Here is a 14,928-nt window from a genome sequence, read left to right as displayed (position 1 = left end):
AAGTTAGTTACTTTTAATGTCCTAAATATTAGGAAAATAATTATATTATAATTACAATTTTATCTAGTGTGAACTCTATTTTTAAAGGGTAAAAAAGACGAACGATATTTCGTTAAGGGTCTTCGTGCTTTTAATATAGTATAGATATAGATAGATTATTAACTTTTATTATAAAAAAGAAATATTGTTTCAGAATATTTTACCCCTAAAAAGTAATGAATAATTAGGGGTCTTTACAAAATAGCCGATCTAGTTCACTGTGTAATTTTTCTAGCCAGTATATATAAATTATACAATAATTATATACGATTATTTATATTATATATAAATTATACATATATTATACATCCACCATCTATATAGTTTTAAGTTCTTGGGTAGGCGGTTATTTAATTTTTTTTAAAAAAATAACAGTAAATTCAACTGGCTATTTGCGTAAAAATTCCTGTTAATGAAGAATTAATAAAAATCAAAATGAAAAAATGGTACCACATGACAACACATAGGAGCAATTGATAATTTGTTTTGCCTTATATTAGGTTTCGCAAAGGCACCCCCAAACAATTGGCATTATATAGCTCATTCTTAAAAAAATTATGTTTTATTTATTTTCTCTCCACCGTTTGCTGCCTCTCCCCTTCTTGTTCGCTACTTCCCCCCTTTCTTTGCTACCCCACACCCCTCCCCCTCTCCCTCTTTATTTGCTTCTCTATAGTACTTAACCTCCTCTCACCCCAGACCCACACAATACTCTTATTCTACCATCAATGCTTCCCTCCATTGTTCTTTACAGCCAGCACGAAGGGAATTCAATAACAGAACTTTTCCAACATGCATACCTTTACTAATATTTATCACCCGCATGTTTTGAGAATCAATTTTGTTTTAGAAAATTCTCATTTTTTATATCAATGTATTTTTAGCATATGTATCTATGTATATCTCCAAAACATTATGTGTTATACCCTTAGATACACCGAAGGAAAATAAAATTTTGATATACATTTTGATATACACAAAGAAGAAAAATAAAGTTGCGATGTATATGTTGGTATACACATTATTTAACATGTTATACAGTATGATATACAAAAACTATAATTACTTTATTGTTATACACTTGGATATACACTATGATATACAAACTATATTTATAATTTTTTATATTTTTAATGCTTGTGAGAAATAATTTAAAAACCTTGAAAAACGATTGTAGAGATTTGGGAGAAAATCTTGAAAGATTTTTGAATTTTAACAAAAAGGAAATGAAAGCCTATTTTTAGGGTGATGGTTAGACCATTAGAAGAGAGAGAAGATCATTAAATGTTAAATTTAGATTACGCGTGCCAAATGCTAAAAGATAGGCCATTTTCTGCCATGGAATGCCAAATCCCCAATCAAAATATGGGCTGGGTACCGACCCGAGTGCCAAAGACTTCGGGAGGAGCCCAAATATATTGAAGCACGTGAGCATCACGTGAGAAGGCAAGAACCGATCATCTCGTTAACTCGCCCTAAAACATCGGCTGGGGCGATCATCTCGTTTCCTCGGATCGCCATCGCCGATTTTTCACCAACCACCGTCAAACACCGTCAACAACCACAATAATCACCAGGTAAATATTCCTCTCCGCCGAATATTCTAGATCCTTCTATAACTGGATGCTATAATATTAAAAATTAGCTCATCTTTTCGCAGTTGTGTATACGGCTATGAAATTTTGTAGTTTAATGCTTCAAACTGATAAAATGAGCTAAGCTAAATATTGTGATTAATTACCTGGCTTTTTCCTTGAACTTTGTCGGTGGTTAATGCTTATTATTGCTCATGTTAGCATTTTATGTGACGGTGTTTGACTTTATAGAGTTTAAGATATTAGTTTGACTTGTCTATTATATTAGTTGAAGTTGATGAACAGTATTAGAATAGCAGTTGAAAAATTAGTTTGACAGAGAGTATCACATCAAAGTTTTAAAATATAAGTACTTTAAATAAAATTGAAGTCTAGAAAGCTATATAAAACAACAATATTACTCCATTTGTCCCTGTTTATGTGATACACTTTCTCTTAATGACATGATTTATAGACACATGAATATTTATGGCTTGTTTCAGACCACATGTTTTAAATTTTTTTCTTTCTTTCTTTCTTTCTTTCTTTCTTTCTTTCTTAAACTCGGTTAAACAACATCAAATAAAATGGGACGCATGGGATTGGTTATTGCAATGTCACATGTTCTTGTCAATTCCATACTTTATAGATCTATTGTGGTAATTTCATTCCTGCATACCAGACTACATATTACATATCCAATGAAAATGACAATATTTTTATTTTGTTCAAGTTTTGATATGATGTAGATAGTTTTAATTTTACAGCTCATTTATATTATTACTACTAGTACAGGGGAAAAACCTCTCTTGCTTAGTCTAAAGTTATGGTTAGAGGAAGAGATTCATGTTGGGAACATTGTGTCCTTGTTGATGCAACTAGACAGAAGGTAAGATGTAACTATTGCCGGCGGGAGTTCAGTGGAGGAGTTTACAGAATGAAGTTTCATTTGGCTCAAATAAAAAACAAAGACATAGTTCCATGTGCTGAAGTCCCGAACGAGGTGAGAGATCACATTAGAAGCATTTTAAACACTCCGAAGAAACAGAAAAATCCTAAGAAACCAAAGCTGGATCAAGCTGCCAATGATCAGCAAAGAAGCTCTTCAGCTAGTGGTGGACTCCATCCTCTTCGTGGATTTAGTGGAGAGAACGGTAGCCCTTGTCCTTCTATTATGTTTGCGCGCCATTCTCCGAGTTCACAGCCAGCAGTTGATGATGCTCAAAAGCAAAAACAGGACAATGCTGATAAGAATATTGCTGCGTTTTTCTACCACAATGCAATACCTTTTACAGCCGCAAAGTCCTTGTACTATCAGGAAATGGTGGACGCGATTCTTGAGTGCGAAGTAGGGTCCATGTGCTGAAACATTGGGCGGTAATCTTTTGGAAAAAGTCAAAGTCGATATTAACGACAGTTACAAGAGATTAAAGGATGAATGGAAAGAAACGGGCTGTACAATCTTGTGTGATTGCTGGTCCGATGGAAAGGCTAAATCCCTTGTGGTACTTTCTGTGGCATGTGCCAAAGGGACATTGTTCCTTAGGTCCGTTGACGTATCTGATCATGCAGATGATCCTCATTATTTATTTGGGTTGCTTGAATCAGTTGTTCTGGAAATTGGCATGAATAATGTTGTCCAAGTTATTACCGATAGTTCTGCTAGTTACATATATGCGGGAAGGCTTCTCTCAGACAAGTACCCTTCGGTTTTCTGGTCTCCGTGCGCTTCGCATTGTATCAATAAAATGTTGGAGGATTTTAGCAAACATGAGTGGGTGAATATTGTTCTTGACGAGGCAAATACAATCTTAAAATACATATACGGTAATGACTGGATTCTAAATATGATGAGAAAATTTTCAGTCAGAGAGGAGTTCGTTCGAGCAAGAATTATAAAAAATGCGGCTCATTTCTTTTCCTTAAGGGCCCTTGCGATCCAAGAGGATAATTTAAAGCACATGTTTTCTCGTGCCGAATGGTTGTCATCTATGAATAGTAGGCACCCCGATGTCCAGGCCATAAAGTCATTTTTGTGCCTTGAAAGATTCTGGAGATCCGCACGTGAAGCTGTCGCGGTGTCCGAACTGTTACTTAAGCTGTTAAGGATCATGGATGGAGACATGCCTGCTATGGCATATATGTATGACAGAGTGGAAAGAGCAAAGATGTCCATCAAAGCATTCTACAAGGATGTTGATGAAAACTATGCGCCGATTTGGGATATAATTGACAGGAGATGGAGCATGCTTCTTCAATCCCCATTACATGCAGCAGCAGCATTCCTTAATCCTTCCATTTTCTACAACCCAAACTTTAAGATTGATTCAAGGATCAGGAATGGTTTTCAAGAAGCCATGACGAAAATGGCGTCCGAGGATAAAGATATATATAATTTGACTTACTAAGCCAATCAATTTTGACGAAATAGATGTCGGCGCTGAATGGCCTACTGAAGCTGATGTTGCATGCACTTTCTTGGATGATTCCTGGTTGCACACTCCACCCATTGAAGTCAGAGGTATTCCTTCATTTAGTGAATTATCTATAAACTCAGATGATACGTTTTATTTCTCTAATTTTTTATTGGCCTATCTGAAAAATAGATACTTCTGGATTATCTATGGTTGCACAATTCATCCCTTATGTGAATACTTCTGGATTCTGAATTGCACTGATTCGAGTATTCATAATTTTATTTCTGATATATGTTTGTGACCAGGCAGTGGTTGTTTTTTTGTTTATAAAGCTGGTTTGGTATCTGGCTTAAATGCCGTTTTACAAATTTGCAGTGAATTATATTTTATAAGCACCCTAACAATACAGAAATATTAATCCCAGTAATAATTTTGTCATGGACCTTTTTTTTTTTTTGAGAATGGTAACAGTATATTCATCAGCATTAAGGAAGAGCTGGGCACCATATTTACAAAGTAGATTAAGCAAAAGAGAACTTTACTCTTCTTACGAGGTTACTACAAGGCTTCTAGAAAATCTAGTAACGAAACAGTATCTTCTAGATTTTGTCATGGACCTTCTCATCAAATTACTTACATCACAACCACTTGGTGTCAAAGGTTATTCATTTCCATTAAAAGACGCCTTACGTATCGGGGATTATATAGCTCGCCTTACATGGGGGTTTATCTGATGAGTAGGTGGACGTAGATCCATTGATGATAACCTATGAGAGATGAAGTACATTGTTGGCCTTGATTTTGGAGTTTCAATCAAACAAGAGCTTGCTAGATTAATGATAAAAACCAAAACCTCTTTTACTCTATCTTCAGGACATGGAAGGCGTTCATCCAGTAAATCACTAAGCTGCACATGATCTCTAGTTGATGAATTTGCTAGCAGAGTAATGCATTCCCCAAGATGCTTTCCTTTGATTATCTCCAATGCTAATACCCCAAAACTATAGACATCACACATTTGTGTAACCTTCATTGTATATGCAAGCTCTGAAACAATAAAATTTCCAAAACAGTATAACAATTCAAACGTGCAAATGAGATAAAAACAGCACAGAGTGTGCAGCTATACTTCATGAAATTGTAAAGGATAAAAAGTTAGACCTTACCAGGTGCAACATAGCCATATGTGCCTGCAAGCGTAGTGCAGTTGGATGAGTCTGGCATGAGAAGCTTAGCTATGCCAAAATCTGAAACTCGAGCTTCATACTCAGAATCAAGCAAAACATTACTGCTTGATATGTCTCGATGAACAATCGGTGGTGAGCAATCCTGGTGCAGGTAAGATAAAGCAAAAGCAACACCTTTGATGATATTCACCCTTTTAAGCCAATCCAAATTCTTGGACTCAACTTCATTACTCAAAATACTAGACAAACTCCCCCTCTCTGCATACTCGTAAACCAAAAACGAGTGTTCTGCATTCGAACAAAAGCCATAGAGTTTCACAATGTTCCGATGCTTAGTCCCTATCAATGCCCTTACCTCATTCATGAAGCTTTTGCGATGTGTATTCTCAAATGAAGAATGAAGTCTCTTCACAGCTATATTCCCTAATGATGGAAGGTTTACCTTGTAAACGCTTCCATGTCCTCCTTGCCCGATGCAAAATGTTGAATCAAACTCCTCTGTGGCGTTTAAGATATCCTTGTACAATGCTTTTCCATCTAACATGGATATCGAAAACAAACCATCATCCTGTCTTTCAACGTCTTTAGCTTTCCTTCTTTTATAATACATAAGGAGAACACCAATGAAAGCACAGAGAAGTACTAGTGCTCCCATAACAGGAAGTACAGTGACGAGGATGTGTTTACGTCTTGAGTGCTTCTTCCCCACAGAAAATGGACTTTCGCAAGGCTGGAATCCTGTTACATTGCCGCAAAGACCTTTATTACCTTCTAATAAGGCAGTCAAAAAAGCTTTATTATTTGGTATTGGACCTTCTAACTCATTGTATGACAAGACAACATCCTGCAAAGCAGTTAAACTTTCAAATTCTTCAGGAATGAGGCCAGAGAGGCCATTGTGAGAAAGATTCAAGTTGGCCAAGTCTAGCAAACTGGCTAACTGAGCAGGTATTTCTCCATCAAGAAGGTTATGGCTCAAATCAAGTACATGAGATGAGTTATCCTCCCTATCTCTTCTGGAATTTTCTGGCCGAACTTGTTGTTGCTCAGGTTCAAGAGAAACATGTTCATGTAATCTCCTATAAATGTTGGAATCGGCCCGTTCAATCTATTATCTGACAGATCAAGGGACTCTAACTTTGTTAGTGACTCAAGCTCTGTAGGAATACTACCATGAATGTGGTTGTTCTTCACAAATAATTTAACTAAAGAGGTCAATTTTCCAAATTCCTTAGGAATCTGCCCAGCTAAATGATTCGATGAAAGATCAAGTCCTAGAAGCCCTTTGAGATTTCCAATCTCTGGTGGTATGCTACCTCTTATGTTATTTCTGGCTATCTGCAGATTAGTCAGATTCTTGCATTTCCCTCAGTTGCTGCTGAGTTCACCATGAAAATCATTGTCACTCAAATCGATGAACTGAAGCTCTGGATAGATGCCAAAAGCTTCAGATAAATTCCCAGTGAAACTGTTAGAAAAACGAACCCATTGGAAACTCGAGCACTTGCTCAAGCTTCGTGGTATTGGACCTTTCAGCTTGTTACTAGTTACCGAGAAGCTCACAAGCTTCCCACCTTGGCAAAGATGCTCTGGCAGTTGGCCTGAAAACTGATTTACACCCAATGCCAGCACAACCAAGTTATCCAAATATTCAAGTTCTTTAGGAATAGAACCGGAAAGTTTGTTGTGATGGAGAGACAGAACTTGCAAGTTTCTCAAATTGCCAAATGAAGCAGGAATTGAACCAGTAAGTTGATTACTGGATATATCCAGACGAGTGAGATTTTTCAGATTCCCCAACTCACTGGGAATGAGACCAGACAATTCATTTGAGTAAGCATAGAACAGTTTTGCATTGATCATGTTACTTATTTCTAGAGGAATATGACCTGTTAACTGGTTTGTATCAAGATCAGCTTCAATAAGATTGTCAAGTTTCCCTATTTCGGCAGGAATGGAGCCAGAAAGTTTGTTAACATAAAGGTACAGAGTTTTGAGCTCAGTTAAGTCACCTAGAGTTTTTGGAATTTGACCAGAAAGATTGTTAGCCTGTAAGATTAAATGCTGAAGTGACTTCATCTTTCCTATTTCTGCAGGAATGGAGCCAGAAAGTCTATTAACATGGAGAAACAGAAATTGCAACTTTCTTAAATTGCCAAATGAAGCAGGAATTGGACCGGTAAGTTGATTACGCGATAATTCCAGATCCATGAGGTTTTCCAGATTTCCCAACTCACTAGGAATGGAGCCAGAAAGTTTGTTAACATAAAGGTACAAAAGTTTGAGCTCAATTAAATCACCTATACTGTTTGGGATTGGACCAGAAAGATTGTTTCTATATAACAATAAATGCTCAAGTGACTTCATTTTTCCTATTTCAGCAGGAATAGGACCAGACAATTCATTGGAGAAAGCATAGAAATTTTTTGCATTGATCAAGTTACCTATTTCTAGAGGAATATGATCTGTTAATTGGTTTTTCTGAAGACGAGCTTCAACAAGATTGACAAGTGCGCCAATTTGTGGCGGGATTGTGCCTGAAATCTGATTAGTCGACAAGTCAAGATAGACAAGATTAGTGAGTTTGCGTATTTCAGGTGGGATAGTGCCAGAGAGCTGGTTCATGCTAATATCAACATATTCAAGAAAAGGGAGGGACGAAAATGGAAAATCATAGAGCGTGCCAATGACACCAACATTTGTAATATTCAACTTGTTTACCCTACCGTTAACGCATATAACTCCATACCAGCCCCTGCATGCATCAGAACTTAGTTTCCATGAAGCCAACAAGGTATTATTCTGGTTTTGGAAAGTGGCTTTCCATTTGAGGAGAGCAGTTGCTTCCTCAGTGGAAGCAAAAGTAAATGTGAAGAGATATAAGAAAGTGAAAAACTGAAGTAAAGAAAATACTCTTGGAATTTTCATTATGGCTTTAGGATTTCAGCTGTTTATTTTGTTTATATTGATGAACTCGAGTGCAAAGTAGAATTTTATAGTGTAGTGAATCATTACAAGTCTTTGTGAGTCAATGGCATTAATTTCTCAGCTAACATACTGAAAGTATTAGAAAAACTTGGGAGCCAATGATTTAATAGGTGGTTGGCGATTACACTTTTAATCACAGGATTTGTGGAAAATAATGGACAAGCCATTCAAGAGTTCTATTCCCTCCTTTTTAATTAAATTAAATTACTATATATTAAAAGGCAACACGATTAGAATTAAAGTATTGACCACTAAATATGGGACCATATATAAAATAAAAAATGAAGCTGTAAAATCTTAGCTTAAACATTAAGCTATGATGCTTAATTTATACAATAAAAAGACTCCAACTCCTTAGCCAACAGAGAATAACAAAAATATTATAACTGTTATAAAATAAAAACAGTTTAGTAACACATGAACAAAAAATAGAGATATAGAGAAGGAAGTGATTTTCTTCTTTAATTGTGCCTTTTCCTATCTATTACAAGGCCTTTATATAAGCATGAAAAGTGAAGAATTACTATTGTAAATATGTCATTGAACTTGTCATTAAGTATTTGAGGGGAAGATCATGGGGAGGTTATGGAGTTACAGTCATAACTCCATAAGTATTAGAGTAGTGTGAGTTATAGAGATAATGGGGAAAGAACATTGACATCCACTCTCTCAAACTCTTCACAATACTAGCCCTTGGATGTCCATGTAATTTACTAGAAAAAGTACCTAGTTATATGTACTATGCATTACTAGCTGCCTCGTTAAAAAGCTTACTAGGAAAACCATTAGGACAAAACCTTAGTTAAGAAAAAAAGAGTGCAGTTGCTTAGTTACTCCCCCTGAAGAAATCATCACTTAATGTCTCGAAGACGACGCATTCCAATCTTGCATATCATCTTTTCAAATGTTGAGGTTGGTAATGCCTTAGTAAACATATCAGCCAAATTATCACTTGAACGAATTTGTTGAACATCTATTTCACCATTCTTTTGAATATCATGAGTGGAATTTTTTTTCCGGTGAAATGTGTTTAATTCTATCTCCTTTGATGTATACTCCTTTCAGTTGAGTTATGCATGCATCATTATCTTCATACAATATTGTTGGAATATTCCCTTTCGAATAAATACCACATGTTTCCTGAATATGTTGAGTTATCGATCTCAACCAAATGCATTCTCGACTTGCTTCGTGAATGGCTATTATCTCTGCATGATTTGAAGAAGTAGCAACCATAGTTTGTTTCGTTGAACGCCATGATATGGTTGTACCTCCATTTGTAAATAAATAGCCTGTCTGAGAGCGACCTTTGTGTGGATCAGACAAATATCATGCATCTGCATAACCAATCAATGATGACTTGGATTCATTTGAATAAAATAAATCCATATCAGTGGTCCCTCGGAGGTATCTGAATATATGCTTAATACCATTCCAGTGTCTTTGTGTTGGGGAAGAACTAAATCTTGCTAACAAGTTTACTGAGAAAGCTATATTTGGTCGGGAATTATTAGCAAGATACATTAATGCCCTAATTATACTAAGATATGGTACTTCGACACTAAGATGCTCTTCATTATTTTCATGAGGCCGGAATAGATCTTTATTTATATCGACTGATCTCACAAGCATCGGGGTACTCAGTGGATGTACTTTATCCATATAGAATCGCTTTAAAATCTTTTCAGTGTATGCTGATTGATCGACAAAGATTCCATCTGTCATATACTCAATTTGTAGACCAAGACAAAAAATTTTCGTTCCAATATCTTTCATTTCAAATTCTTTCTTTATACAATCTACTGCTTTAGGAAGCTCCCCAGGAGTTCCAATGATGTTTAAATCATCAACATACACAACGATTATAACAAATTCAGATCCAGACTTTTTATAAAGACACAAGGACAAATTAAATCATTTTTGTACCCTTCTTTCAACAGGTACTTACGCAGGCGATTATACCACATGCGCCCTGATTGTTTCAATCCTTATATTGAACAAGTTTCTCGAAAACCTTTATATGCTTCAGGCACTTTAAACCCTTCTGGAATTTTCACAAAAATTTCATTGTCTAATGAGCCATACAAATAGGCTGTGACAACATCCATTAGACACATATTAAGTTTTTCATGCACTGCCAGATTTTTAAGATACCTGAACGTGATAGCATCCACCACAGGAGAATATGTCTCCATATAATCAATGTCATGTCTTTGTGAAAATCCTTGTGCCACAAGTCGCGCTTTATATCTAACGACTTCATTTTTATCATTTCGTTTTCGCATAAAAATCCATTGGTACCCTACTGGCTTCATTCTTTCAGGTGTTCGAACTATAGGTCCGAAAACTTCACGTTTTTCAAGTGAAGTTAATTCTGCCTGGATAGCATCTTTCCATTTTGGCCAATCATTTCTATGTCTACATTCATCGATAGATTTTGGTTTAAGATCCTCATCTTGTTGCATTTTTTCAACAACGACATTATAAGCAAAAACGTTATTGATAACAATATTATTTCGGTTCCATCTTTTTTTCGTTGAGACATAAGTTATTGAGATCTCTCCATTCTTATCATTTTCACGTACCTGAATCTCTCTTGAGGTCTTATCATATGTTATGTCTTTGTGCTCTTCTTGAGCCACTATGTCACGACCCCAAATTCCCTCAGTAGGATATCGCGATGACACCTAGTCTCTAAGACTAGGTAAGCCTATCAATGCAGAATAACAATAAAAATCTGAAATAAATAAATCTACAAATTCACAAAATTACAACTTCCAAAACCCGGTAGAAATAAATCACAAGCTTCTAAGGATTTATCCTCAATATCTCTATATATATCAGAGTAAAAAAAATAAGGAAGTAACATAATAACGATTGAAGGGGACTCCGGAGCCTACGGGCGCTGACAAATATACCTTGAAGTCTCCTCGTACGGCTAATTTACTGATGCCTGTTCTGATAAGATGTACCTGAATCTGCACAAAAAGATGTGTAGAAGCGTAGTATGAGTATACCACAACGGTATCCAGTAAGTGCCAAGCCTAACCTCGGTAGAGTAGTGACGAGGTCAGGTCAGGCCCTACTGGAATAATAAAAGACAGGGAGAAAAATTTAACAATATAATAATAATAATGACAATGGGGATAAATCAAGTAATTAGTATGTCACAATTTAACTACACAGAATAATGGCAATTAACACCTCGCGGAAAGAAAACAAAAATTTACAACTTTAAGGAAAACACCAAAAATAACCAAAGTTATTACATCCATAAAGAAATATCAACAAGGTGTAACGACCCGACCGGTCATTTTGAGAATAATAGCCCTGATCCCCTATTAACTTCTTTCCCCAAATCTTTTTCTGCTATTGTGACTTGCCGGGATGATTGGTTTTGAGTTTCAGAGTGTTTTGGGACACTTAGTCCCTAAATGAGAGCTTAAGCCTTATGATTTGGACCGTAGTCGGAACTATGTGAAGATGACTCCGGAATGGAATTATGTCGGTTCCGTTAGCTCTGTTAGGTGATTTTGGGTTTAGGAGTGTGTCCGGATTATGTTTTGGAGGTTCGTAGCTCATTTAGGCTTGAAATGGTGAAAGTCGAATTTTTGGAGTTTTGGGCCGGTAGTGGAATTTTTGATATCGGGGTCATTTTTCGATTTCGAAAGTTGGAGTAGGTCCGTAATGTTGATTATGACTTGTGCGTAAAATTTGAGGTCAATCAGACGTGATTTGATAGGGTTCGGCATCAGTTGTAGAATTTTGAAGTTTCAAGTTCTTTAAGTTTGAATTGGAGGGTGATTCGTGATTTTAGCGTTGTTTGATGGGATTTGAGAGCTCGACTAAGTTCGTATGGTATTTTAGGATTGGTTGGTATGTTTGGTCGAGGTCCCGGGGGCCTCGGGTGTGTTTCGGATGCTCAACGAGTCATCTTTGGACTTAGAGAAGTGGCAGATTTCTGGTGTTTTATTGCAGAAAAATCCTTCATCACGTTCGCGAGAGGTGCCTCGCGATCGCGTAGAGCATCTGGGAAAGGCAGCGAAGTGGTTCTTCGCGTTCGCGAAGGTGTGGGACCTTAAGCCTACGCGTTCGCGATATGGTCCTCGCGTTCGCGTAGAGGAACAGGGCAGAGGAAGCTTCGGGCATTAAGCCTATGCGTTCGTGAAGAGGTTCCCGCGTTCGCGAAGGATCCGTCAGTGGAAGGTACGCGTTCGCGAGAAGTCCCCTCGCATTCGCGAATGAGGAATTTTGGGCCAGTGGAAGATTGTTCATCGCGTTCGCGATCGTGATGTCGCGTTCACGAAGAAGATCGCACCTGGGCAGAATTTAAGGTTCAAAAATGAGGGTTGATCTCATAACACAAAAATTTGATTGAGAGCTCGGTAGAAGGCGAAATTTGGAGAGATTTTCGGAGGAAGTTTTTGGGTAATGATTTCTAACTCCTTTATGGTTATATTCCACTAATCTATGGTTGATTTCATCATTTAATTTTGGATTTGGGGTGAAATATTGAGAAAGATTCTTAGGCCGAATTTTGGGGTTTTGATCGAGATTTTGGTATCGGATTTGAGCAATTTTGGTATGAGTAACTCGTGAGTGAATGGGTGTTCGTATTTTGCGACTTTTACCCGATTTCGAGACATGGGCCCGGGGTGACTTTTTGGGCGTTTTTCTTAATTTCACGCTTTAGCTTCGAATTAATTAGCTAAATTAGTTACTCGTAGTTGTATTTACATTATGCAATTTATTTGAATAGATTCGGGCCATTTGGAGTCGGATACTCGTGGCAAGAACGTGTTATCGAGGTGATTTGAGCGGTTCGAGGTAAGTGGCTTGCCTAACCTTGTGTTGGGGACTTTCCCCTTTGGATGTCTTGATATTATTTGGTGTGTGGGTGCCGTGTACGTGAGATGACGAGTACGTACACAGGCTGTTATTGCAAAAAAATCCTGTTTATCCTTTTTAAATCATAAATTGCTTCTCTTATTAAATTGCACTAATATGCTTAATTGTTTAGTTTAGACTAGAAAAGTATGCTTACGTGTTCTAACTGCCTATTTGACATTCTGTGCGCCATGCTTAGTTAAATCCCTATTTCCTTATCTGTGTTCAGTATAAACTGTATAACTCGATGCCATACCTGCCATTTCATCTTGCGTTGCATATTTACTTTGGGACTACTGACGTATTCCGGGAGATCCCCCTGTACTGCATATTTACTTTGGGACTACAGACGTATTCCGGGAGATCCCCTGTACTGCATATTCATTCGGAACTACAGGGCAATATCCCGGGAGATCCCCCAGCACTGCATATTTACTTTGGGACTACGGACGTATTCCGGGAGATCCCCTGTACTGCATATTCATTCGGAACTACAGGATGGTATCCCGGGAGATTTTTCACTGTGTTTACCTTGTTTTGAGCCGAGGGCTCCCTTAATTGTTAAATTTTCGAGAATTTCTCTATCTATGTTACCATAAATTTCACTTATATCTTTTACTGTTTAATTTATTATATTTACTCCGGTAGGGCCTTGACCTGACCTCGTCACTACTCGACCGAGGTTAGGCTTGGCACTTACTGGGTACCATTGTGGTGTACTCATGCCCTTCCTGCACATGTTTTCGTGTGCAGATCCAGGTACGAGCTATCAGCCTTGGGGTTAGTGCGTGCTGCTGATTCTAGGAGACTTCAAGGTACTTCTGCTTGCGTCCGCAGATCTTCGGAGTCCCCTTCTACTCCCTCGCCTAGAGACTTTCTTTATTATCTTCAGACTTTTGTATAGAGCTACATAGACTATAGCAGCTTGTGACTTGGTGATATTCCAGGTCTTGGGAAATTATTTTTGTATTTGCCGAGTGGTACTACTCTTGGCTATTTATAATATGTTCTTTATCTTTAAAATGTTGTGTTTCTTTATATTTTTCGCAATATTAGTCTTACCTAGTCGTAAAGACTAGGTGCCATCACGACACCTTACGGAGGGATAATTTGGGTCGTGACAAGTTGGTATCAGAGCACTAGGTTCATAGGAGTCGCGAGTCACAAGCCAGTTTAATAGAGTCTCGCAGATCGGTGTGGAGACGTCCGTACTTATCTTCGGGAGCAATCATATTTCTTTGATTTCCTTGTCGTGCAAGTTATTGACACCAAAAAAAAAACATTCTAAGATTCTATTCTATTCTTTCTCACAGATGGTGAGGACTCGCAATGGGAGAACCAACGATCAGGCACCCGAGCTCCCTGCCAGAGCCGCCAGAGGCCGGGGTCGGGGTAGAGGACGACCACGCGGTGCAGCCCGAGCACCTGCGAGAGCTACGTCAGAGGAGCCCCCAGCAGCTCCAGCTGGAGGGCCAGCACCGGAGATCCCTATTGCTACTCCATCTCGCCAAGAAACTTTAGCTCAGTTCTTGAGCATGTTCATCACTCTGTCTCAGGCTGGACTATTTCCGATAGCTCCCGCTACATCTCAGGCCAGGGGAGGGGCACAGACTCCCGCAGCCCGCACTCCTGAGCAGAGGGTCCAGGTTGATCAGGCCCTAGAGTATATTCCCATGCCCCCAGTGGCTCCGATTCAGCATGAGATCAGGGTAGCTGCTTCTGAGGCAGAGCAGCTCAGACTTGAGAGGTACAAGAAGTACCACCCACCTACTTTCAGCGGACTAGCTTTAGATGATGCTCTGGGTTTTCTTGAGGAGTGTCATCGTATTCTCCGCA

General features: G+C 38.1%; 1 long non-coding RNA gene and 1 pseudogene across 1 annotated transcript; one reads left to right on the top strand and one right to left on the bottom strand.

The window, feature by feature from the left end:
* Positions 1-1,448: 1,448 nt before the first annotated feature.
* LOC104112769 (uncharacterized) lies at positions 1,449-14,003 on the top strand. The gene is made up of 3 exons (XR_011412561.1): positions 1,449-1,616; positions 2,409-4,134; positions 13,846-14,003. It is a non-coding gene; the product is annotated as an uncharacterized lncRNA (long non-coding RNA).
* Positions 5,533-8,145, bottom strand: LOC138903625 (probable leucine-rich repeat receptor-like protein kinase At1g35710; annotated as a pseudogene).
* Positions 14,004-14,928: the final 925 nt, after the last annotated feature.

The sequence above is a fragment of the Nicotiana tomentosiformis genome, chromosome 12, assembly GCF_000390325.3.
Source record: "Nicotiana tomentosiformis chromosome 12, ASM39032v3, whole genome shotgun sequence".
NCBI classification, from domain to species: domain Eukaryota; kingdom Viridiplantae; phylum Streptophyta; class Magnoliopsida; order Solanales; family Solanaceae; genus Nicotiana; species Nicotiana tomentosiformis.
This window is presented reverse-complemented; position numbering and strand designations above follow the sequence as displayed.